The sequence below is a fragment of the Pezoporus flaviventris genome, unplaced genomic scaffold (assembly GCF_033815535.1).
Source record: "Pezoporus flaviventris isolate CSIRO_AGI_PZ_B2104156 unplaced genomic scaffold, CSIRO_AGI_Pfla_v1 ptg000047l, whole genome shotgun sequence".
NCBI lineage: Eukaryota > Metazoa > Chordata > Aves > Psittaciformes > Psittacidae > Pezoporus > Pezoporus flaviventris.
Window position 1 is genome coordinate 2,955,973 of NW_026892595.1, and position 24,417 is coordinate 2,980,389.

Genomic DNA, 24,417 nt, shown 5'->3' on the forward strand with positions numbered 1-24,417 from the left:
TTTCATCGAAGTTATAAAACCCAATCATGAAGAATTATCCAAAATAGAAAATTTGGGTTTAAGTGAAGTATATCATGCATAAGGTATTCAAACTGGAATAAATGAACATACTTCATTACTGGTGTAACTTTTCCTTTTCCTCTTAAAATATAACAATCCTCTCTCCCACAGGGCTGATTTGAATCCATATATCAGCAACAGTGAAAAAATAGAATTTGCAGGAAAAGAGTTCATTTATAAGACTGGGATTCAGCTCCCAAAGAGCGTAATTCAGTTCTGATTATATTACTGGATCTATTCGTGGATAATTAATAGATGGGATAATCTGTAGTATATAATTACAATAAGACCAAAGAGTTTCAATCTAATTTATTGACTTAGTATTTTATGAAATGAAAGTTCATTATAAAGAAGAGGAAGTCTTTTTTAGTTTGACCTTCTCTTTATCTAAGTGATACTCTACAGATACTTTCCTGTCCATTTATTTTCTAACCATGTCATATGTGCTCTGCAAAAGTGGATAAAGTCACACAGACATTCTGTTATCACTTATTTATGGTGGCAGCATATGGCTTCAACCCATAGAAGTTTTAAATGTAAAGGTCCTTTCTCCTTCCTTTTTCATCTGACCCCTGAATGTGAAGCAACACCTCCTGTAAATTAGACAGATGGGGCTTTAGAAGCACCCTTGCGTCATGGCAAAGCAAGTAGGCACCTAGGTACGGTGTCAAGGTGTGAAACTACAGGGACAGTGAAGAAGAAAGGTTTACCTGAGGTTTTCAAGAGACACTCAACCTTCCACTGTTAAATATTCCTGATGCAAGGGAAAAAACAATCATCTCAGTTTTATCACAAGGTAATGTAGCTAATGTGGCAGCCAGGAACATGCTTAGCTTAATGTAGACATTTTAAGGTTAGCTTTCTTCTTCAGTTTTCTTTTACGTGCTACCATGACAAAACACCTCAGCTGGCCTTAGGATGAAAACCAAAGAACGTACCTCTGCCTTTTGAAATTCCTTGTTATGGCACCAATAGATATCTGTGACTCTCTACAGCTCTCCATAACAAGAGCAGAGTACACCTACACTCAAGATTTCCTGCAGATAAATCCCATGTGCCAAGCAAGCACTTTGTACTAACCTGATACTTCCAGCAGCAATAAATTGTTAAGCGTATAAATGAAAATTCCACTCCAGTATAGAGCTTCAGATAGTTTCATGTCCCTTTTTCCTTAATTTTATACATTTTCAAGAGAAATAGTTGGGTTTTTTTTTTTTTTCAGTTTTCAGGTATTTTCTGATCAGCTGCACCATTATGGTAGACATATATGATTAAGGAAAGAGTGGCTACAGTTGTCCTTAGAAAATCTGATCAGTTACACTTAGTTTTATTTCATTTTAGATTTTTTCTTCACATACATACTTATTAAAACTATCTTTGTATAGTCATCACTCCTGTGTATTTACTTACAGGAGTCAGTTCTGCTACCAAAGTAAGAACAAATTGTTAGGAAAAGCAGGACTGGTCTTCAATGGCAATAATAGTTAAGATTGGCTTTGTAGTAAACTAAAAACTGGAAGGTATTTCTTTCAAGTATTTGGAATGAAACAGTACAAGAGACACTCTGGTGGCTTCTGACAAAATTCAAACAGCAAAAGACATTTTCTTTCTATATGCTCATTCAAATATTCCAGTGCTCATTCTATATGCTGCTTAATTACAGAGTTCTAATTAAGTAAACTGAAAGAAATGTGCATATCTGAAAAATGATACCAACAGATTAACTTAATTTCTCCAAAATTAGAAGACCTGGGTTGAAAGTAATGTTATTTTCCCCTACTGTATTTTTTTTTTACTTAAAGTTGAAAAGTTGAGAAATGAGCTAAACAGCTGGTTAGCTAAAGGTCATTTAAAAAAAAAAAAAAGAGAGCAGAGAAAGATTATGGTATATTTTTGGGTCAGTTGTTTCAGCATCTTATGAGCCCAAGCTGCTCACAGGACAGTAAGCGTCGGCATGAAACTGATAACTATCTCATCAGATTCGTACTGCTGGTGCACACAGGGAAGCTGCACAGAAGCTCTTCAGCACAACAACTATTTATCTTTTTATTCAACAATGTGACATAGCAACACTTTTGAATGCCATACATGTTTAGAAAGCTGTCTGTGTATTGGCATGTGCACCTGTGTATCTGCTGAATACAAACACATGCACATATTTAACTGATTTAAGAATTCTACAGAAATTACTGTAAAGACATTCCTGCTCTCAGGTAAAGGGACACATTAAACATGTGAAAAGACAATGGGGAGATATAGGAATTTTTCAGCGTGTGATTCATTCAACCACTTAAGATGTCTAATTTATAAAGAGATGAACTGCACCCTAAGATTATTAATTTCTTTCTACTGGCTGCAAATGAAGTTTAGGTCATCTATGGGTAACTACAGTTGTTCTGATGAAGCTGTTCAAATGCAACATGGAAAAACAAGGAAGGCCAACTCTTCTAACACAGTAAGGGATTCTGTCATAAGAAACAGTGAGTCAAAAAAACATTTGGTGTAAACCATCTGTAAGAGCTTCTAACTAGTAAGGGTTGAAGAATTACTATCCAGACACAAGCACTGAACAGGAAAGTTTCAGTATACGGTATTTACAGTATGCTAGAGATTGGAAGGGACCTCAAAAGATCATCTAGTCCAATCCCCCTGCGGGAGCAGGAACACCTAGATAAGGTTACACAGGAATGTGTCCAGGCGTGTTTTGAATGTCTCCAGGGAAGGAGACTCCACAACCTCCCTGGGCAGCCTGTTCCAGTGTTCTGTCACCCTCACTGAGAAGAAGTTTCTTCTCAAGTTTAAGTGGAACCTCTTGTGTTCCAGTTTGTACCCATTACCCCTTGTCCTATCATTGTTTGCCACCGAGTAGAGCCTGGCTCCATCCTCATGACACTCCCCCTTTATATATTTATATACACTAATAAGGTCACCCCTCAGTCTCCTCTTCTCTAAACTATAGAGACCCAGCTCCCTCAGTCTTTCCTCATAAGAGAGATGCTCCACTCCCTTAATCATCTTCGTTGCCCTGCGCTGGACTCTCTCCAGCAGCTCCCTGTTCTTCTTGAACTGAGGGGCCCAGAACTGGACACAATATTCCAGATGCGGTCTCACCAGGGCAGAGTAGAGGGGAAGGAGGACCTCTCTCGACCTACTAACCACCCCCCTTCTAATACACCCCAGGATGCCATTGGCCTTCTTAGCCACAAGGGCACAGTGTTGGCTCATGGTCATCCTGTCGTCCACTAGGACCCCCAGGTCCCTCTCCCCTACACTGCTCTCTAACAGGTCGTTCCCCAACCTATACTGGAACCTGGGGTTGTTCCTGCCCAGATGCAGGACTCTACACTTTCCCTTGTTATATTTCATCCAGTTATTCCCTGCCCAACTCTCCAGCCTGTCCAGGTCTCGCTGGATGGCAGCACAGCCTTCTGGCGTGTCAGCCACTCCCCCCAGCTTAGTGTCATCAGCAAAGTACCCTCAATTCCCTCACCTAAATCATTGATGAATATATTAAATAATACTGGTCCCAGTACTGACCCCTGAGGCACTCCAATAGTTACAGGCCTCCAACTAGACTCAGCCCCATAGACTACAACTCTCTGGCTTCTCTCCTTCAGCCAGTTCGCAGTCCACCTCACTACCTGATCATCCAGACCACACTTCCTCAATTTAGCTGTGAGGATGCTGTGGGAGACTGTGTCAAATGCTTTGCTGAAGTCAAGGTAGACCACATCCACCGCTCTGCCATCATCCATCCACCGTGTTATTTCCTCATAAAAGGCTAAGAGATTGGTCAAGCATGATTTCCCCTTGGTGAAGCCATGTTGACTGCCCCTCATAACCCTCTTATCCTTGATATGCCTTAAGATGGCACCAAGGATAAGGTGGTCCATCACTTTCCCAGGGATGGAGGTGAGGCTGACCGGTCTATAGTTACCTGGGTCCTCCTTCTTGCCCTTTTTGAAGACTGGAGTGACATTTGCTTTCCTCCAGTCCTCAGGCACCTCTCCCGTTTCCCAAGACTTGGTAAAGATGATGGAGAGTGGTTTAGCAATGACTTCCGCCAGTTCCCTCAGCACCCGCAGGTGCATCCCATCTGGACCCATGGATTTATGGATGTCCAGATTGCTCAACTGGTCTCTAACCCATTCCTCATCGACTAAGGCAAACCGCTCCGTTGACCTGACTTCATCTGAGGTCTCAGGGGTACAGGGCTCTTCAGGACTGCCTGCAGCAGAGTAGACAGAGACAAAGAAGGCATTCAGTAACTCTGCCATCTCTGTATCTTCTGTCACCAGGGCACCCATCCCGTTCATCAGTGGGCCTACATTGCCTCTGGTGTTAGTTTTGTCTGCCATGTATTTGAAAAAGCTCTTTCTGCTGTCCTTGACCCTTCTCGCCAGGTTTAATTCTAAGGAGGCCTTAGTCATCCTAGCTGCCTTCCTACATCCTCTAGCAGCAGCCTTATATTCCTCCCAAGTGGCCAGTCCCTCCTTCCATGACCTGTAAACTCTCCTCTTCCACTTGAGCATACCCAGCAATTCCCTATTTAGCCACGCAGGTCTCCTGGCCCTCTTCCTTGACTTCCTACACGTCGGGATGCTCTGATCTTGAGCTCGGAAAAAGCAATCCTTGAATGCCAACCAACTATCTTGGGCCTCTTTACCTTCAAGCAGCCTTGCCCATAGGATTTCCCCTAGCAACTGCTTGAAAAGGCCATTTGATGTGGTACAGCCAGTGCCAGAGAGCTTTAGTAAGTTCTGGTGTCTACAGAGGTATCTTAAACAGGTTCAAAGAAGAATAATGAAAACACTTCTGAGAATATATTATACATTATTTAGGGAAAGATTCTGGTTAAGTAAAGAGAAGATTATAGAATGATTTTATTACACTTGTTAAGAACCAAATCAGGGACAGAAATTTGACTTCTGATGGCTCCTCAACCTTGCAGACATAGATATATGAACAAATTCAGGTCTAGAAGTTGAAACTAAATTCAAAATAGAACTAAACCTCATTTTTGCAATAGTCAGCTGGAACAAATTAATCAAGATAATGGGGTTTTGCTGGTGATTTCAAGTCAAGGTTCATACATGTGCTGTAATGCAAGTATTGTTGTTGCACCTAAAGCTGTAATTAATGTAGGAAATTCTTGTAATTCATTTCCAGGGTCAGACCAGACAGCCAAAGTGGCCCTCACTATCCTCAAAATTAAGATAATTGTTCATTTAATTCTCAGTTTTGTTTGAAGTTCTGAGTTACCTCCATTAAACAGCTTTTTCCTATGCAAGCAGGAAAGTGCTGAGGAAGAAGGACTTGCTGAAAGACTTGTTATTAGCCAAGACCACAACTAGCAGTCCAAGAAAGGTGGTTATTCTATCTCTGAGAAACTTGTGAAGCTGTACTTGAAATGTGCAGCTGGTGTATTCATGCACTGAGTTGGCACACATGATGGCAAAGAGGTCAATGGGGCAGGCAACACAAGGGGAAGAGATTTGCTGTTCCTAGTCCCTAATGAGAAGTTCTGGAGAAGGAAGAGCCCCTTGGGAGGGGTGATGTGGAAGTATGGATAGCAAAGGTTGCAAATTACAGCAAGGGAAATTCTGACTCCCTACAAAGAAGGAAAAAAACCCAATCAGGGTGAAAAGCTCTGGATCAGGTAGCCCAGACAGTGGACAAGCAGTTTGCTGCGGAAACAAAGTCTTTCAAAATTTTCAAACCTGACAAGACTCTGAGCAACATGAAGAGCGGGCTGCACAAGACGACTTCCAGAACTTCCTTCCAACCTAAAATATTCTGTGCTAAGATTCTATTTATTTGTGATATGTGCTGTAAATCGAAACTTAAGCTTAGCTATATGGAATGATAAAATTCTGCTCTTTAACACAGAAAGTAGGTCCTTTCAGTACATAAAAAGTCATTCATCTCATGGACAGATGTTATTATTTTCATCTCACTCACTCCATAAAACATGCTGCAGTAAAGTGGATTTTTCTAACTGTAATAATAACAAAATAAAATACTTGCCTGTTTCCTTTCTCCAGCAAGCGCTTTCTTACAAATCCAAAGCAAACATAAACCCACCGACCTCAGAAGCATGATCAGTCCATTTACTTGAGCAGTAAGAATTTTTCACTGACTTGAAAACATATAAGTAAAGAAATCCCAAAAGCCTGGAATTTAATTAAATATTTGTTTGTGGTTTCAGAATGTTATGGAATCACTACAGGATTCCTGTGTCTTCCCTTAGCACTTTTACATACATCCTAGAGAAAAGAAGCAATGTTTTCTACTGCAAATGTAGTTCTATATATGGCAGCAGCAGCTTTCTTTCTGCCGTTATTAAGTGTAGGCTTCCAACAAGGCCAGATTAAAAGAACAATGAGGTTAGGAGCACACTGCAAAAAACGAATCAATCTAACAGCAAAGAAGATAAGCTCCCCAGCCTATTTTAGTATGTTGAAAAACAATGGGTATTTATTTTCAAAGGATTAATGTTTTTTGTTTTATTTGCTATTTAACTTTGTACAGTGAAAAGTGTATCAAACCGTAAGCAATCACTTTAATCTAGAGTAATGGTCTGATCCTTTAACTTTACCATGTGAAAGGTTATCCAGATAAGCAGTATCTTTTCATTCCTACATACCACAGTCAATTCTTTCATAAAGAGAACTAAGAGCAAAATAAGAGCTGAATTAATCTTTCAATGAGTATTGTTACTGTACTTCATTCTTGCAAAATATGCAACCTTCTGTTAAAGCAATTCACAAAAAAATAACAAATCAAGCCCTGTTTTCACCACTTTGAAAACATGCTCCTTGGTCATATGTATGCTGATTATCATCTTTTGGTGTAGCATTTGTCCACAAGCATCTGAAAATGAAGACTGAAAAGGCATTTCCATGTATATTTACATAGATGTTTTTGACAGAGCTACCTGTCTGGTCTCAGGTGTGGAGTGAAGAGCATACAGCATACACAACAAAGTTATTCTTCACAGGATCTGAACTGATGCCTAGCCTCTGCATGGCTAAAATGATGTCATGACAGATTGACCATCTTAATCTTACAGTTCTGTTCAAAAAAGACTCTTTCTCATTCCTGTTAAAAAGCAACATCCTGTGAATTTAATATTACATCTAAAATCTCTTCAGTTTCAGAACTGAGTTTTTCATCTTTCAAGATTATGTTCTGCATTATCCTCAGTCATGTATTGTTTGTTTAATAAGTCTGGTGAAAGATTCAAGATATTAACTGATCTGAGACAATAACTATTACTTCTTGCACATAAGCTTCATATTAAGCACAGAACAATGAAATACAAGGCGTTCTGAAAAGCAAGAGTCCTTAGCTGAGCTTTCATTTAACCTAATCTGATAGGTATTTTCATAAGGTAGATGTCTCACTACATCAGTACCAGTATATTTTCCAAAAATTCCCAAGCAACTTCTTTCATATGCAAGCTCCACTGACAACAGGTTTTCCTGTGTCCTTTAAGAATTTTTGAACATGCTTCACCACAGCACTGAACAAATATATTTCAGCACCAACTTCTGTTTCTGAAAGTAATTGCATCTTATTGCCCAGTTAATTCTTGACCTTTCTGCTGACTGAATCATGATTAGGAAAGGGTGGAAATACTTTTTTTTCAGCAAATATATCCAGAGCATATTTGCCTTTCATGATCATTTCAAGTCTGTGTGCCCTCAAGACAGAAGAGTACAGGCTTGTCTGGTGACACAGTGATCACCTCTTCAAGAGCTACAGCCGAAGCATCCAACCTTGACAATGGAAGTCAGGCTCAAATTACCCACGTCCTCTGGGTTTTGAAGTGCTGCTGATCTGAAACTTGTGCCGATGTGAAAATCAGGACCCTTTTAGACTGTGAGCCAGGATGTTCACTGGGAATTTGCCCATTGAATTTACTCAGTTTTGCATTAGGTAGCTACTTACACACCTAAGTATGGATTTAAGAGAATGCACAGTTCAGATATGACTCCTCCCAATTTGTAGTTACATTATTGTCAGCCATTGCCCCAGACAATGGCAAAAGAATTTCATTCAGAGTATTTCGCAGTGCTTTAAAAGGGTTCAAATAAACTCTAGGACTGATAACTATTTTTATTTTATGTATCAGAAACAAGTCTTAAAAGATAATAATTAGACAGAAGACTAAACTTTTTAGAACATGAATTCACTGAGGTGTTTTCCGGTTTGTGTTCTTTTGTGCTTATTAGGATTCCTAATGACAGAATGACACTTTGAATTAAACGTCCATCAACAGGTTCAAAAAGCTCAGCGCATTACCTTCATGCAAGTGTTAAACCTATTATTGATATACCATCCAGTGAAAGTAATAAAAACAATCTATTAGCTGGTATGTTTTGTTCCTGGGGATGTGCAAACTGAAAATCAATATGAACAATGTGAACATTTTGAGGCAACACTGGTGCTGCTTGTTTTGAAAATAAGAATTGTTGCTTATGTTGGTACATTGTAAAATATTCTAGTATTTTCTTTAGTTCACCTACTAGTTTTAAACAAAAAACAATAAGCTCACTGGGGAATCTGCCTCTGACACAACACTGAATTTCTCTTTATGAACTGAATGCAATCTGTCTGACTAGAACATTGAGGACCAGTAATTTACTACCTTGGCTGCAATTTAAAGTGCTCACCCAATGCAGGGATTGAAGCTTTCATTCTATAATTATAGAGGAATCAAAGAAAGACTAGCGCACTAATGTATTGAGCTACAATGCTAGCTATTTATAGTCATCACGTCTCAGGCAATATGTTTTTAATACGTTAGGATGGTGTGGTTGTCAGAAACAATCCTTTTTCTTTGTTTCCTTATTTTTTTTTTAAATATAGGCTCCCTAAAATGGCTGAAAATGCAAATTATTTCTAAAGCTTACAGTCTCATAATATTTTTAAAGGAAAGAAAAGATCTTCTGAAATTTATCAGGATTAGAAAATGTTAGTTTTGGTCCTTCCTCTGTAATAAGGTACAAGGAACATCAGAATAAGGCATGTACATTAAAAAAAGTCAAACCCCAAACCACCATGATGCGTAACAAGGTTAAGACCGTAGGTTTGGGTTTAAGATCATATTACCAAGCGAAATACTTCATACCACTCCATGAGTCCAGTTGCCTGATTGAAATTTGCAGGTTAAACTCTCTTTCTCAGATATAATATTTTGGCTGCAGTTTTACAGCAGTCATCTAACAAAGAGTCTAAGGGATGGGTTTGTTGCATTTATGCTCCTATCTCCTGTGAGCTACCTGGACCACCAGTGTTTCCTATCACTAGCTGAACTATGTGTTATGAATGATATTTATTATGCAGCTGTTAACTCTAGAGAGAGCCATGTTTTTGTTTTGTTTATTAGTTTGGCTGTAAGAAAGCATTACCTGGATAAAACCATCACCTGGATAAAAACAAAGCTTTCTGTGGGGACAACACTAAACTTCCATCAAGAAAGTTTTTGGGGGTCCAGTGAAGAGATTATGGACAAAAGAGAAAAAAAAAAATAAAAATCCTATTAATCCTATGGAAGAAAAGCAAGATCTCAGTAGTTACAATAATGTCCCTCTTACAAGAGGTCTCCCTTAACTTGTATTCTGACCTTCCTGGTATATATTGAGGCTTGAATCCATGCCTGACTGATTAAGGATCCCATGTCTCCAGATTTACCAAAAGCTGCCTTTCCCCCTCACTATAGTGACCATGTCATCCTATCCCTTCTCCTCTTTTTGATATTCCTTGACAGCTTCAAGAGGCCTATGGTTCCTCTGGAAATAGGGTCGAGGCACTTCTGCACTCTCAGATAGTTTTGTGGGAAACGGAACATTTTTCTACAGTTAAGTCCTTTTACTGTAGGAGAGTCTTTCCAGGCAATTCAGATCAATTCCTTCAGCCCACTAATAACACTTATCAGGTCGTCCCTTATTATGTTGTTTGTAGGGTGCCCAGCACAATGAAGCCTTACATTTATTGGGACTTTTGATGTCATATTATTGTAGAAATAATTATTAATAATGGAAAACAGGTTGAAATTATTCATGAATAACCTGTTATGAAGTTGATTTAGTGTCTGGAAAATCCTGACTTGCATACCCAATTAATTCATACACTAACTCAACATTCAAGTGACAGAGTTTTCATCAAAAGCTCTCTGCACCTCTGCTTTCCTCTGACTGTGGCTGAGCCTAACACTCAATTCAGCAGGCAAGAGGGTTTTCTGCACTGTTCCAGCTCAGTGATCTCATGACACTCACCTTAACTAGTTTCTTGTATCAAAGATTGACTCAACTGAGCATTTTCAGGAAGAAAACTGAAACACAGGGAAGGGTCTCTGGGGCAGACTGACGACACATCCTGGCAGTCCATCATGCTTACCCAGGAAAATTGAGGATGGTTTATACTTGTCCACAGCCAGCTAATAGATGCTTACAGACTCTGACCCATGCCTGTTTTCTGTGACTGTCTCCATTTATTCTTGGACCTATAAAGGACTGAGGTGTAGGGTAAGCCTTTTGACTGCTTACACACTTGGCTTTCAGCATGTGAACCATTTACCTGGTAGAATAGATGAGCCCATGGCTACTTGTCACTCTTCTTTCTTTTTATCAACTAGATCCCCCTGGCATGAGAGCACCCAAAGTCACTATCCTCCCTCACAAAACTTGGGGCCAAAAAGTCCATTCCTCTGGCTGGTTGCAAACTTAAGGAACCTAAATGGGTTAAGTGTCAAGCCCTTACATTCATTTCTCTTCCCTTGTTCATTTGGTCACATCTCTGACATTACTGACTGATGTGGGATTGTCTGCACATTCAGAGCTGACAGCCAGGTTACTTTTTGACACCCAGGAGGAATTTAATTGCTTTTTTATACACTGATTGCAGTGTAGAGTGTGCCCTTGGTAGCAATAAGAGCTTCAGGATAAAATAAAAAGCCAAGGTATAAAAATTCCTGCAGCCAGCATGAAAGCAGAGACAAAGCCTCATCTTTCCTTTTTTTTTTTCCTCTAAGATAAGGCATTTTGCTGTGTTATTCAGGAAACAGAAATCTTCTGTATGTACAGATCTAGGAAAATACTTTCATTTTGCCAGAAAAGGATATAAGAAGGGTAAATATGAGATGCAGTTAATGGGAGACAGTACATGTATGAAGGCAAGCTCTGGTATTTAACGTTCGTTCCAATTTAGAGATATTTGTATGGATAAATTTCCAATGTTTGTGCCATCTCTATCCATTTATTTTATGTACTGTTCAGTGTCTATTTCTGAAATCCTTCCCTGCTATTTCGTCTGGCCTTACCCACCTGAAAGGTCGATGCTTAAGCTAATTGCCTTGAATATCTCTAGCTCTGGACAAGGCAGACTCCCTATGGAAGTGTCTGCCTCCCTTATCATTTTCCTGCAGCAAGAAGTTCTTCAGACCTCATGCCTATCATTAGCTGAGGCAGACCTCATCACAACCACATAAAATATCATACACTATCAGCTCTAGTAATCTGTTTCTTGCAGTGACATGTTTTCCAGTCTGTTTTCCAGTGGTGACGCGGGCCACTTTCTCAGTGCCCTATCCTCAAATAGCTGAGTAGCAGGTAGAAATTGTTTTTCTCAGGCCCCTTAAAAATATGCAATTTTTCCACGAAAGGAAGTAAGAATGACTAGAGATTGAGCTTAACTGATGGTATGACTGGGAAGCTGTCCTTATAACTGCCCTACATGGTACAACGACCCTGGCCTGGAGTAATTAATTTACTTCCAATGTCAAAGTAATTTGTTGCAGCTGCTGAGCAGTCCAAACTACACAAGCACTATTATAACTTAGGATAGTTGGTGTTACTAATGTTGAATTGTATCATATTTCTTACTGTGCTTCTAAAGCTGAAGATAGATATGCGAACAAGAGAAAAAACATCTGAAGTTGTATTCAAGTTCTCTGTTAAATAACATGTAAACTTTGAAGATCTTATCACACGCATATACATATGCGTGTGTGTGGGGTGTGTGTACACCCACGTATATGTGGTGCTACATAAATAACAGATAGAAATGGACCATATTTGCTTTCTTTTCTATGAAAACAGGCAGTAGAAAGAGGAAAATAAGGTGAAGATTTTAAAATAATTAAGAAAAAAATATCCCCTAACCTTTTCTTCTGTTACCTGACCTTGGTTTCCACAGAAACAGGATCAGACACATCAGTAGCAAGAAGACCTCTCACTTAAAGGTGTCACCTACAGAGAGTAACTGGTACCCAACACAGACACACTCCCCAGCATGAACACTCTGAGAGCTCAAAGTGTCGATGCACGTCTGCTGTCAGTGGTTTGAAGCAAAATATTAAACTTTCAAAGGAAGAACAGGAGGACCAGACCCTCTGCCCTCTGTAAGTCAAGTTTCTTAGACATAGTTCCTGCTAGGCAGGAGAAAAACATAGGTGCCTAACACCATCAGTTACTTTGGGTTACTTTGGTTTCATATCATATCAATGTATCTGTATCTATATCTATATCTGCATCTCTCAAATTTACACCAAAAGGGCAAGGTCTGTTTTTGTAAGCAGAAAATCACATGCTGCAAAGCTGAGTTGCTGTTGAATAAGCTGCCAAAATCCTTGGAAGGGTCCTGCACTGAGGCAGGATATGGCTATGGAAACATCTCACCCAGCTGTAGCAGTGACTAAGTCTGGGGTCCCATCAATAGAATGTTCTACAAGCAGGGAATGAACACTGTCATAGCCTCACTGAAAGCAAGCCAAAAAAGAAGCCATTTTCCATAAAATCCTGGCCACATATAAGCGGCTGACCCTGGGTACATCATTTACTTCAAATTCTTATTGATCCTGTCTTCCTGTGTTCTGACTCACTAGGGCCATCCATCCACTGTACCCCAATGTCCCTGACTCAGACCTGACTCTCATGGCTCCTGTTCATGCTCAGATTTTTCCCATCCCAAAAGTAAATCTTGCTCAAGAGTAACAGCATTACAAACAGAACTCTGTTACTTAATTAAAGTATGGAACCGATTACTTGTAATGATGTCATCAAAAGGCTGTTTGCTAAAGTACAGAACTGGAATAATTTACATAGAAAAGATTAGAGATGGACCACAAATAACCCACAAACCCACAGTCTTTTTTGTTTCATTATAAAACAATAATGGAGTCAGTTGTTGGCATCAGAGTTATTGACAATACAGATACATATCAAGCTTATTATTGAACCTGACATTCCCAGTTTATTTTCCCTTTTGATTTTTTTAACACCCTATGTTTCTTGTTTAACAAATTGTTCTCAATATGACGTATTCACAATAAGCCCATAAGCACAAACTGAAACACAATTTCCTGCTAGCTTCAGTAGAAATACATTAATCCACTGGATATTTCCCAGGACAATATTATCTCTCATGTGCAGGCTATATTTCTCTCATTCAGCTGCAAAGGAGAGAACAAAATCCTTGAAAATCTGTTTGAAAAGTGACATGCAAGAAAGTCATAGGTAAACTGCCTCTTGCTCATGTGAAGACTTTCCTATCTATCTATCTATCTATCTATCTATCTATCTATCTATCTATCCATCCATCTCTTGTCATCCATCTTCGTTGTAGCACATCATTTACTAAACCCCTCCCTGAACATGACAGTGAAGTTAAACAATGAAAGAAAGGCAAGAAGGTAGTTAGGCTGCTGTACTGATTGCTTTGAAATGCTATTGTCATCTGTTTCTAACTGCTTTGTATCACAAGAACACAATTTGCGTATCAGGAAAGGAAGACTTACTGTCTGTGTCATTTAAGGACAGACATCTTTTAAATACCTACTGCTGTTATTCACCCTCACATTTTCAAGGCCACACACGCTGCCATACATTATAAAGATGCAATATTAAATGCTACCAAGACTCTAGGTGTGGTTGATTACCGGCCTTTTATGACCCACAAGGCTAAACCATTAACTTGTTCTTCACTGTCTTGTCAGCTGGCAATGAGAAATGCTTTCCTCCAAAACAAATAAAAAAGAAAACTAGTTTAGAACTTAGAACTTACTTAGAATAAGTTCTAAAGACTAAGGAGATTTCCCCACTTTTTCCACTCTTCCTCTTCCTTTTTCTCCCATCCCCTCCTTTACCCCCACCCTGTAGGAAGCTACCTGGTTTAAAAGTGGGTATGGAGATCCTCCCGTCCTGCTGATAGCTAATTACAGCAGAAAGCGAACTCTGTGATCAATCCACTGCAGAGGCTTGGTTTGACTCTACTTGATTTGTGTGGTAGAAAGAAGATCAGTAGTTACGTGAATTCTTTTTGTCCCCTGCCCTTGATTCAAGCATCCCTAACAAGTCAGCCTTTGACATTTCAGGGTAATAGATGGGTTTAATTAATGCTTAATCAAACCACTCACCCATTCCACTAATAAGCACCTCTGTCTTCCTCAGTCCTTGCAATAGGATTGTGGTTTCAGAGGCACTACCATCAGCAACAGGTGAGTGCTTTTGTTTTTCCAACTAGGAAGTATTCGTGTGTCTATCTGAACAGAAAATACTTTAATCTTAAGAGGTAAGGGCCATCCAAAATAAGCTCCTTTTCACTATGGAAATAATTTCTCTAGGATAGGAACTAAAACATTTATTTGGTTGATGGTGTACAGACAGGAAAATCCCAAGCATAAATAGAAGACTTGCTGCTGAATAGAAATAGAAACCAGAAAACTTGAAAGGAGTGCATATTATGGCATTGATCTTGAAACTGCCTCTGAAGGACTGGCTTTTGCATGTATGTGAAACTGTATGAATGCACACAGGCTCTCCTATGAAGATCTGTAGAGGAAGGTTTGGAAGTGAGAGTGAAAGGTGTTAGAGAGATGAACACAGCAATGTGGTTCTGCATAGGTGGTTTTGTCTTTGACCATAGCTAGAGCTTTGGGTGCTTTGAAGAAAAAGGGCTTAAAAGTTCTGATTTGGAAATGCATCTAAACTGAACTTTCAGGCTTGGCAAGCAGAGAGGATTTGTCCTTGGTTTGGGAAGAACAGCCCTTGGAACTCCAGAGGGAGAGAGCAGAAAAACAGATGGAAGGAAATTAATTCAATAAAAATAAATTAGACCTTTTAAACAGTATTGTTTTTAATATTTATGATGCAAAGAAGATTTGCATTTTTCTGTCAGTAAAGTATATGTCTCCATTTGACCTTCACTCCCTAAGTGAATGCTTTATTTAGCCTGAATGGCAGACATTTTTCTGTGTTTTCATGGACATTTTGAGAAAACCTGGATGCTGCTATTTTTATTTTTAAATTCACATTGTAAAATGATCCTTGATGATAAGAAAATGGTAATATTTGCTCATACTACATGACTGGATCAAAGTAGCCAATGATCTGTATCTGGGTTGCTACAGCGTGATGTATTATACTTCATACGATTTGCTGCAGGCAGAAATCTTAATTAAGGCCTTTCCTAAAGAGTGACCTTCAGGGACTGCATTTTTGAATTGGTGTAAAAATAGATAAATGCCCTAACAGCATTAGGGGAGCTGTAGAAAAGTACATTTCTCCATCTCGTCTACACAAACAATGATTATTTGCTGCTATTACCAAATGAGTTGTGAGGCATTTTCAGCAAACAATCAGCGTTAATGTGTGCAGAAAGAGATTTCAACCTGATGTGCAGAGCTCAGTTACACTGCTTCTCCTTCACTTTCAATACAAGTCGCACGTATAATTTGAGAATATACTCCCCAGGGCTCTACTCATCCATATTCTACCACGCTCATGGATATTCACTGTTTTGGGGTCCCTCTAATTAGCTTGCCACATGTGGTGTCTTCCTCAGCTTTCATCAACAATCCCCTTACCCAGCAAGCAGTAGCATCTGGGTGGGTATGGCTGGGCAAGAAGGGATTGTAGAGAGCAGTTAGGAGCAAATTAACCCTACTCACAATAGTTTGTAACAGTAGATACAGCGATGGGGGTTGCTAGTGCATACAAGTACCTCCAGGCTGGTTTGCTATGAATTTGCAGCTGAAATATCCTTAGGATGCCAGACAAGGGATTTTCTTTTTTCTTCCACCAAAATCAACTTGCTGAACCTCATGGTAGTTTTGTGCTGTGGTCACACAGGCTGAAATAAGACCACCAGCTTCACCACCTGCTGTGGATTCAGGCTTGGATATGATCTCCAGAGACAATAGGAGAAGACGTAGTGCAAGCACTCCTAGACCCTCCACAGGGCTGTGGCATGTCACAACACACACTTTCTCAGTGGTGTCAGTTCTGGGCTGGCTTTTCTGATGTCCCCAAAACTGCTGCCTCAGCTGAAAAATTTTGGTGCCTGGTTGAGAACACCATGTATCAGATAAGGAAAGCCGATTTCAGTTGCCGTAAGTTGAATAAGGCACTTAAATTTTGAAGATGAAATATGCTTTCAAAGTAACTTTTGAAAAGCTTCTGACATGAGTTATCCCCACCCTGCTCTACAATGCAGCTTTTTTCACAGGCAAAGATGAAATGAAATAGCTGCTGGAGCTTATAGAGAACTCTTGTCAAAGTCAGAGCTTTTGTCTGCTTTTTTTTGACAAGCAGAAAAACCCTGGCTTTTTAAAGCTAAAGCCTATTGTGAGAGACACAAACCAGACTCTTGGCTAGACTCACCCGGACTATTTCTACTGAAATAAGACTGTGCTATCAGTTTACACAAGCCAAGGAACTGGCTGTACCAGGGAGGACAATGTGCTTGCAGGGAGTGCAGAAGCCCAGGAAGCAAGGGCATGGCACACATGGAGGAACCTGAGCTGCCCGACGGGCCAAGCTCCACCCCATCCCCCCATGGGGATTCACTGGGCACTGTTGTCACTGGTGGGACTGGTGGGACCAGCCAGCAGGTGGTTCTCAAAGCACTGCACAGTGTGATGCCGGTGTTGATGCAGCACCAGATCTTGTCCAAGCCATTTGCATGAAATGTGCCTAACAGCCCCTGCTCATAGTTCTTACCATCATGCTTTCCAGTAAACAAATGTTCACTTGCAGGTCCCAGAGTCTCCAGCTTGATAGGGCTCACCCCTGGCATGGCAGGGACACTGTGGCAGGTGGGACAATTTCTCTTTTTATTCCCAGTTCTGTTACTCCTCTTCAAACGTGATCTGAGGAAAATGACCTCATCTTGCTGTTACACTTTCCCAACCTACAAAACAGAGCTAATTTTGCTTGTCTGAGGGGAGCAGAGAAAGGCCAAATGCTTGCCAAAGAGCTTAAACTTGTTCAGATGCAAGGTGCAACAGATGCACAGGACGATGACAGCAGACCTTCCCTCTGAAGCATCACACCACAAAGCCTGCTAGCAGTCCCAGTAACAGACGGGAAGCCATCCATGCTGTCCTGTGACATCCCTTCCCTCCTGCTATCGCAAGAGGCATGGGGTCAGTGCTCCAGCATGACTAGAGTGCCGTGATCTCACACCGCCTCCTCCACGCGCTGTGCTGTACCCAAAACAGCTTCTCGGGCTGAGTTCCAGGCTGCTTGGCTGACAGAGCCCAGAGCTAAGGAAAAATAAGTAATGAAGCAAAGAGACAGCTCACTCTAAGCCTCACACGTCGTCGAGGAGATAACAGCCCAATTCGTATAAAGATCTGTGCTGAATCATTTGCCACATCAGTATCAGAAGCTCTCAGCTTCATTCAGTGGCGCTCTCATCCAAACTGAATGCAAGATGACAGTGTTAATACATCAGCGCCTGCAAAGGCAGCTGTAACGAAATCTGTCAGTGTTGCCCCTGCACCAAACACTACTTGAAAAAGCAGATGTGTAGCTCAGATTCAGTTTATTACTGTCTGAACCTTCCTCACTTGCAAAACCAAAGTGTGGTTAAGAGGGAAAATCCCTTGCTACTGAAGGTTGCAGTAGCTGTTGTGTGTAGCTGTTGTGTTCCCAGCACAGTGGGAACACTATCCGGAGCCTGCTGTATTATTATTAATTATTATTATTTATTATTTATTATTATTTATTATTATTATCTGACAATAGTAATAATATCAAATTTTGAAGACCCAAAAATATTTCAAGGTGTTTTAAAAGAGACCTCATAAAATCAAAATAGCCAGACTTTCTGCTATTACAGTGTTTGGACAGTATGGTACCCCTTGGAGAGCAGAGCCACGCTACCTGTTAAAGCAGTATGCTGCGGCTCAGAGCTATGCCAGTTTTACTCTGTGCCCCGGGCAAGTCACCTTAGGTAACACTTTCATAATTGTGCAGTGCTTTCAGAGCTTAAATGCCATTTTCAGCACCTAATCCTACTGACTGCTAATAACATACAGGCTTATATATGCTTAAGTCATTTCTGAAAATGAGATAAAGTCTCCTAAATAATTTTGGAACTTTCAAAATGAATGAACTCATCTGAGCTAGTTACTCTGTGTTTCCTTTACAGTTACTGAACAGAAGCAGGACTTAGGTGTAACACAACCCATCTGTCTTCCCTGAGATCCTTTGCATTGTCTCCTGCATGAGGAAGAAACAACACAGGCACTAGAAATGCCAGATTCTCTTCACTGATTCTAGACAGCTCCAGTGGTGAAGTCTCTACTGTAGCATCTAATATTAAGCTAACTGCACTCATACAACTTGAGTCCTGCTGTGCAAGAAAGATAACAACACATCCCATCCCCTTAGCAAGACTGCTCTCTGCTAAAGCCTGTCCAGCCTTGTAAGTCTGCACCATGAACACAGTATGCTACAGCCTTGTTTCATGTTCTCCAGGTTGCAACACTCAAAAGCAGCATAAACAAGTCCTAAGAAGACAGCTGTCAGACACTGAGGAGTACGAGATGTTTTGTCATCCCAGCCTACACTCTTACTACTTTTTTCCATGGGAGAGACACAATTGCAAGCAAAAGAACCTGCCAGACTGTAGAAACATTCTTTTCCCTTCTCCTGACCTTACAAGGCAAAACAAAGTCTCCAGCAGCTCCCCTGTGCTGCTGAACATGAAGAAAACCGTTCTGTTGGCCAGTCTGCCTGTCCTTTGCAATGTGTGAGGAAAGCCTTGCTCTCCATCCTGAGCAGAGCTGATATGCAGAAAGATAAAAAGCCTTTTCTTCTCATGCTTTGTGTATTCTGGTAATTACAGCGAGTCAAATGGATGCAAGTAGAGGGCTCTTTTGGTAATTGCCTATCTCTAAGGTATAAAACGATATATTACATTCTATCTACAAATTAGGATTCAAAAGCAAAAACGTGTGCAATTTTGATTTTAATTGCATTTTTACTTCAAACATCTATTTTTCTCCCTGGTGCAAACAGACCTGAGCAATCTTGCAGAGATCAACAAAATCTTCCACAAATGCCAGGCATTTCTCTCGTGGTGGTTCTTGGCTCTCTAAGCATTTAATTTGCTAACTTTGACAGAAAGAGCTGTCTCACTTCTACAGCCTGCTTATTTTTAAATCAACAAATATTTACTATACACTGCATTTTAAAGGATACAATTATTAGTATACCTCTGTTTGATTACCAGTGACACAGTAATAATACCAGCAGCTGCTGAATTGTAAGTGAAAATAACCCTTTGTTCTCATTTTTCTTATCTGCAGACTATAACAGCACTCATGGGGACAATAACCTATGAAATAGATTAAAAGCCTGTTAAATGCTATTTTCAGCTTGGCAGATCACCAAACCCTAGCTTACCCTTACGCTCTGCTTCCTTTTAAATATTCCTTTTAGTATAGCCACGTGACAGCAGTAATGTGTAGTTTTACAGTGATTAACTAACTGCACAAACAAGAGGTTTTAGGTTTATAAACTGAGTGGCGCTGCTCTCACAGACTGCGCTGCACCAAAGACAGCAAGGCTTCTGGAAGATGCTGTAATGGTCTAATTTGCCAGTTTTCCCTTTTGCCTAATGACTTTAAACTAAAGAAGGAGATACTGTCGGTCTCCTATTTCTGGCAGGCAGCGTTGAACACCCTCCTTTGTCTCCATCCCCTGTTTACAACACTAGATTAGCAGGGGAGTAATTCATATTTATTCACTGGATAATTCTGAAGAAGTTTCCAACATGATGAGTGCTGAGGGGAGTCATCAGTGGAAATGATGCAGCCCTGGGCCATTCTTGGTGTGCCAATATGCTTTTCTGAACCTTTGCTGACTTGGGACTACTTTATCCATCTGAACAGGAGAACAAAAGAAAAGGAAGGAAAAAACAAACAGAAGGACTAAAAGGACCAGTAAACTGCAAAGAGCTTCTAATACTGTAGGGGGACTTTTTGTGAAATAAACAGATGGGGAAGACAGGGAAAACACAGGTCTTACAGAAAGGGAAAGGAAGCTCTAGTACCAGTGGAGGAAGAAGGGCAAAGGCATTGGTAGACTGGTTAGCTGGAAACAGTTGTTTTCCCAGGGTATATTGTTTCTATTCAGACATAGAAAGAACAGCTCAAAAGGATCTGGGTTTTCTGCTTCTTGAACTATTTTAGCACCTTGGGTTTTGAATAGAAACTCTCCCTTGCAGCTTCTCCTGAAGAAAGCTTGGTTGGAACTGTAACCTTTAACTCCTACTCAGTCTTTTTGAATGAAAACAAGTTTGTAGATAAAATCCCAAGAACTTAAGAATTCATCTGATGGGAAGCATCATAAATAAAAATTATGCGAGCTCTCACCATCTTCTGAATAGCTGGAAATAAAAATAAAAAAATGTGTAGTTATGGACATTTCTTTAAGGACATTTCTTTTAAAATTTTAAATTGGAAATTATCATCACACTTCCATCCTGAGAACAAATAGCTTTTTCTCTTTTTGATGTATAAAGTCCAATCAACCTCTCACTGAAGGGAAAATAAGAATCCATGAAATTTTATGCTGTAAGTAATACAGCACTGCTACTTCAGCTTGCTAAAGGCACAAAGATTTCGCGCACACTTACACATTTAAAAAAATAAGAATTTGCCCAAGACTAAGAAATTCCTATTTATCCAGGCCAAAGTCTGCTGCTTTGACAAGATCGACACATGGCAAGAGTGTCAGTGCAAAAGCATCCAAGAGCCTTTAAGGCACTCTGTCCTCCTCAGCAACAACCCAGCCCATAGTTCTTCAGTTCCAGGTGGTTCCTGGAGGCTCCTGAGCTGGAACTCAGCTGCTCTTGGAACAAGGCTGTTATGTTCTTTTCAGAACACACATAAAACATTGCTCTCCAAATCTCTTTGTATTTTTCCTTGCTTGCTGCTGAACTGTGATACTCCCCCACAGACTTTGTTCTCCCTTCCCTTTATCCCTGTCCTGAGTTCAGCAGTAGCAGTCATGTTTCTCCTCCTTGGTAGCTGGTGCAGTGCAGTGTTTTGACTTTCGGCTCGGGAACAGAGCTGATAGAGATGTTTTGGTTTGGCCAAGGACTTTGTGAGCCTCATGCTCTGCCAGGGAGGAGGGGAAGCTGGGAGGAAGCAGAGACAGGACACCTGACCCAAACTGACCAAAGAGCTATTCCATACCACAGCACGTCATGCCCAGGATGTAACTGGGAGTTAGCCGGAAGGGCTGGGAGACTGCAGGGTTGGAGGAGGTATCGGTCGGAGCTTGGTCGGGCTTGGGGGGCGAGTTATCGGTCAGCGGGTGGTGAGGTGTTGTATTCTGTTCCCTTGTTATTTCCTTTATCATTATTATCATTGGTGGTAGCAGTAGTGATTTGTGTTATACCTTAGTTACTAAACTGTTCTTATCTCAACCCGTGGGAGTTGCATTCTTTTGATTCTCCTCTCCGTCCCTCCGAGAGCAGGGGGAGGGCAAGAAAGGGGGGGAAAGTGAGCGAACGAATTACCTGACTGGGTTTAAACCACGACAGTTTTTTTGGCGCCCAACGTGGGGCGCGAAGGGTTGAGATAACGACAGATTTGACTGGATTAATAGTCATTCGTCACAATGACGATTTATTGGCTCTCAGAGTTGTTTCTCTTGATCTCACAGCTTCAGAATGTTGTAACTTACGTAGAGCCGGTATTTGCTGTGATAGTGTTTATCAAGTGTGGGGCCTGGGCTAAGGTTCTTGTCTCACTGTGCTTTATGGCAATGGCTTGTAATACGGGCGGGCTCCAGCAGCAGGGTGGGACGGACGTGGCCGTGGACGTGTACCTGGCCGTCCGGCTGCTCTTCACCGTCCTGGCCCTCACCCTACTCTCCATCTTCGTGAGGCTGCGGGGAGCCGAGTGGGAGCGGCCCCGGGAGCCGGCGGCAGCCGAAGCGGCTCAGGAGAGCGGCCCCAGGGACCAAGCGGCGGCGGGAGCGGGGCCGGAGGCCGCGAGGGGACGGCTGCCGGTGGAGGAGGTCGGGGCGGTCGAGGAGCAGAAGGAAGCGGCTGCCGAGCAGCGGGAGAAGGCGGCGGAGGAGCCGAGCTCCGCGGCCGAGCCGAGCCCCGCGGAGGAGCCCAGCTCCGCGACGGCCGAGAGCATTCCCCGGAAGCCGCCCGCCGAGCCCCAGGAGGATGCAGGAGACCACGCAGCATTTCCCAGCAAGGCAGAGGAGGAAGAGCTGGACTCAGGAAAAGAGAAGCCGGTGGTGGGAGAGCCGGCAAGCACAGCAGCTACACCAGCCCCAGTGACAAGCACAGCAGCATCGTTTGAGAGTTCTGAAGGTTTTGAATGGCCTTTGGGTATCCTTGGGACCTGCCTGCTGATTGTGATGGGGATCAGCATGTTGGCACACACACAGACTGTGTTCTACCCACAACCATTTTGTCTGATCTCAAAAGTTAAGCAGAGTCAGGTTTGGGTCTTGTCTGGGGTTAGACGACAATATAGGGGGACCAAGAGGTTTTCCCCAAGGCTGTACAGTCATGAGTGGCAGGGTGTGTGGGACAGTATGGGCAAGTATCTAGTCCACTGGGCCCCTCCAGTGCTTTGGAAGCATTGGAGATGGAAGGCAGCTGTGTGGAGTCCCCAGCAACAAGCTGCAGAAACTGCTGAAGGGAACAGTGAATTATTTTAAGCCTGGTGGGCCCATGGCACTTCAGGCCATCAGAGCAGAGATGCAACCCAGAGATGGACTCATGATCGAGGGGTGGACTTAACAATGGACACTATTGCCCAGGTTATTCACGAGTGTGAACACTGCACACAGTCTCTCCTGCTCTGGAAGACTGTTACAAGAGATGGAGCCTGACATGGACCAGATGGACGCAGCAGCTTTATAGGGACTGGTCCATGCACTAAGATAAGAGTGCACCGAGATAAGAGTGATGGTATATTGAAAATGTGGGATCTGAGCATGACGTGAATGGTATGGAATAAGGGGTGGATAATGTCCTGGGTTCAGCAGTAGCAGTCATGTTTCTCCTCCTTGGTAGCTGGTGCAGTGCAGTGTTTTGACTTTCGGCTCGGGAACAGAGCTGATAGAGATGTTTTGGTTTGGCCAAGGACTTTGTGAGCCTCATGCTCTGCCAGGGAGGAGGGGAAGCTGGGAGGAAGCAGAGACAGGACACCTGACCCAAACTGACCAAAGAGCTATTCCATACCACAGCACGTCATGCCCAGGATGTAACTGGGAGTTAGCCGGAAGGGCTGGGAGACTGCAGGGTTGGAGGAGGTATCGGTCGGAGCTTGGTCGGGCTTGGGGGGCGAGTTATCGGTCAGCGGGTGGTGAGGTGTTGTATTCTGTTCCCTTGTTATTTCCTTTATCATTATTATCATTGGTGGTAGCAGTAGTGATTTGTGTTATACCTTAGTTACTAAACTGTTCTTATCTCAACCCGTGGGAGTTGCATTCTTTTGATTCTCCTCTCCGTCCCTCCGAGAGCAGGGGGAGGGCAAGAAAGGGGGGGAAAGTGAGCGAACGAATTACCTGACTGGGTTTAAACCACGACAATCCCTACATTGATATTCACTATGATGTGGTTTTTACGATGTGGCTGGACATCATGCTCAAATACACTTCTAGTATAACCAGTATCCTGATACACACACAAAAAAATTCAGTCCTTCATGTCGGTATATCAATTGTATCGCTGCTAGAGATGACAGGTATTTTAGCATTTATTGCATTCCCTGCTCCAACTCCAGTGTGCATCAGAGACATCTGAAGGAGACAGTCCTGTACGCTCACAGCTGTCCAGTACTGGACAGAATGCTTACAGCTGTAATTTCAAAGAAGTCTTTGCAGGTCGGATATCAAAACTGCACTGCAGCTTTAAAAGGGATGGTGTTTTAAGGCCCCAACTGGAATATTTTTGCACATGACATTTTAATGCACATCTTCAGGTTTTTGCTCATTTCCCCAAATCCTGGAGTTTCACTTTGAGCTGTGGGTTGAAGTGAACACGAAACATAAAGTGAAACTCAAATGAAAGCTCTAACTGTTACCTACT

General features: G+C 41.7%; 1 protein-coding gene and 1 long non-coding RNA gene across 2 annotated transcripts in view; one reads left to right on the forward strand and one right to left on the reverse strand.

The window, feature by feature from the left end:
- The window catches only part of ADARB2 (adenosine deaminase RNA specific B2 (inactive)), a 310,582-nt gene that overhangs the window by 145,283 nt on the left and 140,882 nt on the right, over positions 1 to 24,417 (reverse strand). The gene's annotated exons all lie outside the window — the stretch shown is intronic.
- On the forward strand, positions 14,383 to 19,172 carry LOC133276810 (uncharacterized). Its single transcript, XR_009746008.1, has 2 exons — positions 14,383 to 14,634; positions 18,499 to 19,172. It is a non-coding gene; the product is annotated as an uncharacterized LOC133276810 (long non-coding RNA).